This window comes from Girardinichthys multiradiatus, chromosome 24, assembly GCF_021462225.1.
Source record: "Girardinichthys multiradiatus isolate DD_20200921_A chromosome 24, DD_fGirMul_XY1, whole genome shotgun sequence".
Classification (NCBI taxonomy): domain Eukaryota; kingdom Metazoa; phylum Chordata; class Actinopteri; order Cyprinodontiformes; family Goodeidae; genus Girardinichthys; species Girardinichthys multiradiatus.
This window is the reverse complement of record NC_061816.1, coordinates 9,578,511-9,583,602: the sequence shown is the minus strand read 5'-3', so window position 1 is coordinate 9,583,602 and position 5,092 is coordinate 9,578,511. Positions and strand designations below refer to the sequence as shown.

The window sequence follows — 5,092 nt, the reverse complement described above, 5'->3', positions numbered from 1 at the left end:
GGGAGGAGGCCTAGGGGACGGCCAAGGACACGCTGGAGGGACTATGTCTCTCGGCTGGCCTGGGAACGCCTTGGGCTTCCCCTGAAGGAGCTGGAAGAGGTGTCTGGAGAGAGGGTGTCTCTGCTGAGTCTGCTGCCCCCGCGACCCGGTCCCGGATAAAGCGGAAGACGACGAGTACGAGTACAGACAAGCATGCTGGACCTTCATGATGCTGTTTGTTCATGTATGTTCCCTAAATGTCTAAAAACATTCCTTTGAACATCAAGTCTAATTTAGCCATCACAATTTTTGTTTTGTAATCTATCTATAATCATTTTAATTTAAAAAAAAACTTTCTGAGGCATTTGGATGCAATGAATTTATTTACCGTAACAGATTTAACTTGTACATTAACACAGTTGGATTGAAAGAAATCATGTGACCAGACATCAGTGATGGATTTTATGTCAGACAAGTTAAAGTACATAGTTGTTGTTTAATAATTTAATTCATTTTATGTTGAAATCCCACAGCTTTATTATTACCACACTCAAGATAAAAGTCTGAGTGAGTATGTCCTTCGTACTTACAATCAGGGTATTTGCTTCCTTTCTCAAGTTTGCAATGAACATTTTTTATAGTAATTTTGTCACTATATTTGCCACTACGGCCCTGACAAAACTTATCAAGGGCCTCATTTGTAGCGACGATGAAGGTATTTGATTTGGAGCAGACCTTCTGTCCGCTGTTGACCATTTCATTCATCTTGGCAGTACAGTCCTTTGGCTCCATTGAATCAACCACATATAATTTCTCAGCTTGAGAGAGCCAGGCAACTGAGAGCAGCATCAGCAGCAAAACTCCATACATGGTCTTCATAATTCTGTTAATGACAAAAAACAAAACACCTTGCAATCGTTCCACATAATTAAAGATGAACACTTTTGTATTTTTAAAAATGTACAAAGATAATTTATTTTTGTTTTTGCATAACTGCTGCAATTTTGCCTTCAGTATTTCTAAAAAATATTAATTATTAGAATTTTTACCTGGATGATATCGACGGCGAATTCAACGGCAGTGGTCCACGGACTACTTATTAGTCTGACGCAGCAGTTACTCAGGATCTTCTGTGACAGAAATTGTCTGAGGCTGTTGCTGCACTGAAATGGGCTCTTTATATACTATTAAGGTCAGACGTTATCTGTTAAATTTGCCTAGAGATAGATGCTTATTTAAACTGAAATCAGAAAAAAACAGTTAAGTTTGAAATGCAAAATATACAAGTTAAGCAAAATGGCAGCAAAGAGATAATTTGGGAAGCACCTCATGAAGTTTTGAACTTTACATTGTCCTAAAACAGACTGAATGAGAGCTTATTCCATGGCCTTACAGCTTGTATGTATTTTAGTGCTTTACCAGACAAATTTAGGGTAAGAATTCTCAAAAATTAAAGTAAGACATTTTTTTATTCCCGAGTTCATTCACCAGGTTTAGACAATAATTATTACACTACAATTTATGAGGAAGATATGAAAGGAATGGACATTGTTCAGTGTCTGCCAGTGGAGTTTCATATCTGGAAGATAATCACTATCATTTGAATAAAGAAGCGTTATGTTGTCTGAGACGGTATGTGAGATATGCAGGTTCAGTGAGTACACTGAGTCTTTCGAGGGTGTATAATCTAAATGTTATTAAAAGGAAAGACGAGAATGAAAAACAAAATGCAGTAAGAGCTTTCACTGTCATTTGGTGAATAGTTGTTTGGTTCCCACTGAAAGCCTGATGTGCACCTTTCTGTTTTACAAAGCGGTAATTTGTATAAATAAATCAAGATCTTCATAAGAAGATGATTACCTACAGATTAACACAAAGAAGAGAGCAGAGGAAGGTGTTGGGGAAATACACAATGAACCAGGAAAACAACCAGAAGTTTAACTCCAAAGTACAAAGCAACTGGATGACTTCTCTGGTTTCTTAAAGAGATTTTCCCGTAAAATCACCTACAAAGAAAAGTCAGGGTCTAGATAATGGATGCGTGTTGTTTTCATAATGTAAATAGTGTATCTGGCATTGAAGGTCTAAACAGACGTATTAACCTCTCCTGCTGTTCTAGGTTCTCTCTCCACTCCATTGTGGGTGATGTGGAGGCATGCAGGCTTGAAACGTCCATAACGGACTACTTGAACGGACCTCAGCATAGGTCTGACATTGTTTTAGGCAGCACAGGCCTGTGCAAAGTTGTCTGTGTTGTCAGACTGAAAGTCTGAGCATTTAATGTCGAGCATCAGACTTAAGCTTGAATTTAAGTATATGGTTTCAGGTACAAAACTGGTTATTTTTCACTTCGCCGACAGTACATCTTTCTGAGTGTTGAGATGTTTGCCACAGTTTTAGCTTCACTGGATGCTAGATGGGCTTTCAAGGCTTGCAGATTGACAGTTGCACAGGGCAGTCTATTTTCTTAAGACTGCCAGAAGTTCTAATTGCAGAGTTTTCGTTCCTGCTCTATTGGGGCACTTAGATAATAAATTAATAGAGAGTTTCTGATGTTTGAGTGTTTGATTCCCATACAGTCAAACAGATTGTATGGGAACTGTCAACATTAACATTAAGTCTTGCACAAATTTTCCATTCGATTTAGGTCTGGACTTTGACTGGGCCATTCTAACACATGAATGTGCTTTGATCTAAACCATTCCACAGTAGCTCTGATTGTAAGCTGCCATGTTTCACAGAGGTCATGGTGTTTTCAGGGTGATGCGCGGTGAGTTTTCTGCGTTTTTCATGTAGGCCAATTGTTCAGTTTTGGTCTAATCTTACGATGTGCTTGCCGTGTCCCCTGCATATAGTAACAAGTGGTAAACTACAGCGGGGTCTTCTAAGGGCTTGCTTCAATGGCTTTATTTTGCTGCTCTTCCATAAAGGCCAGATTTGCATAGTATATGACTGGTAGCATTTCTGTCAACAGATGCTCTCACCTAAGCTGCAGATCTCTGCAGCTACTTCAGAGTTACCATGGTCCTCTTGGCTGCTTCTCTGATTAATGCTGTCCTTGCCCTGTCAGTTTAGGTAAATTGCCATGTTGTGGCAAGTTTGCAGGTGGTCAATCCTCTCACCATGTTCAGATGATTGATTGAACAGAACTCTGTGATGTTCTCTAACAAACAATCAGTCCCTTTACAGAACAGTTGTGTTTATTCTGAGAGTGAAATACACACAGGTGGACTTTGAATACAAATGCTTGCCATGGTTCTTTATGTTTATTTGCAAAAACTCCCCCCAAAACTCTTGACCCGTGTGTTCGTTTCTTTCCACTTGACAATTTGGCACTACTCTGCATTGGTTGATCAAATAAAATCACAATGAAATGCACTGACAATGTGTGACAAATTGTAACAAAAAAGTTCAGTTTTGTTCTTTAATGATATTAACTCAGAGTAAAGAGAAACACTCAAAACTCAATCGTGAAGTCCAACAATTGTTTCCACTAGTTAAGACAAGCTCTTATCAGTATTATTCATAGAAAAAAGTAAAAGCCTTAATGAACATTAGATGTTTAAAATTACACTTGACAGAAGTTGCTTTAACTAAGTTACAGGACTCTTCTAGTGGAAAAATGCAAATCTGACTGATTTACATATATTTTTGTAGTCAAAATGTCAGAGGAACTTCGGCAAATTTAGTTTTATCTGATTGTGAATTAGCATTGACTGTTCTGCGGGTGTGCAAATGCAAATTATGTCCAGAGACTATGAATATATGAATGAACAATAGCTAGAGTTTTGGAACTATTTCTGCAAATGCTGGTCATGATATATATATATATATATATAATAATCTTATGTTCTGTAAACATTCCTAAATGTTCAAGATGATACGTATATATATACGTATCATCTTGAACATTTAGGAATGTTTACAGAACATAAGATTATTATATATATATATATATATATACAGGTCCTTCTCAAAATATTAGCATATTGTGATAAAGTTCATTATTTTCCATAATGTCATGATGAAAATTTAACATTCATATATTTTAGATTCATTGCACACTAACTGAAATATTTCAGGTCTTTTATTGTCTTAATACGGATGATTTTGGCATACAGTTCATGAAAACCCAAAATTACTATCTCACAAAATTAGCATATTTCATCCGACCAATAAAAGAAAAGTGTTTTTAATACAAAAAACGTCAACCTTCAAATAATCATGTACAGTTATGCACTCAATACTTGGTCGGGAATCCTTTTGCAGAAATGACTGCTTCAATGCGGCGTGGCATGGAGGCAATCAGCCTGTGGCACTGCTGAGGTCTTATGGAGGCCCAGGATGCTTCGATAGCAGCCTTTAGCTCATCCAGAGTGTTGGGTCTTGAGTCTCTCAACGTTCTCTTCACAATATCCCACAGATTCTCTATGGGGTTCAGGTCAGGAGAGTTGGCAGGCCAATTGAGCACAGTGATACCATGGTCAGTAAACCATTTACCAGTGGTTTTGGCACTGTGAGCAGGTGCCAGGTCGTGCTGAAAAATGAAATCTTCATCTCCATAAAGCTTTTCAGCAGATGGAAGCATGAAGTGCTCCAAAATCTCCTGATAGCTAGCTGCATTGACCCTGCCCTTGATAAAACACAGTGGACCAACACCAGCAGCTGACACGGCACCCCAGACCATCACTGACTGTGGGTACTTGACACTGGACTTCTGGCATTTTGGCATTTCCTTCTCCCCAGTCTTCCTCCAGACTCTGGCACCTTGATTTCCGAATGACATGCAGAATTTGCTTTCATCCGAAAAAGGTACTTTGGACCACTGAGCAACAGTCCAGTGCTGCTTCTCTGTAGCCCAGGTCAGGCGCTTCTGCCGCTGTTTCTGGTTCAAAAGTGGCTTGACCTGGGGAATGCGGCACCTGTAGCCCATTTCCTGCACACGCCTGTGCACGGTGGCTCTGGATGTTTCTACTCCAGACTCAGTCCACTGCTTCCGCAGGTCCCCCAAGGTCTGGAATCGGCCCTTCTCCACAATATTCCTCAGGGTCCGGTCACCTCTTCTCGTTGTGCAGCGTTTTCTGCCACACTTTTTCCTTCCCACAGACTTTCC

The 5,092-nt window shown here is 39.4% G+C and overlaps 1 long non-coding RNA gene across 1 annotated transcript; it reads right to left on the bottom strand.

Moving 5' to 3' along the window:
* Nucleotides 1–343: 343 nt before the first annotated feature.
* Nucleotides 344–1,205, bottom strand: LOC124861885. The gene is made up of 2 exons (XR_007036784.1): nucleotides 1,029–1,205; nucleotides 344–862 (listed from the first exon to the last, which is right to left on the bottom strand). It is a non-coding gene; the product is annotated as an uncharacterized LOC124861885 (long non-coding RNA).
* Between the last annotated feature and the right edge of the window lie 3,887 nt (nucleotides 1,206–5,092).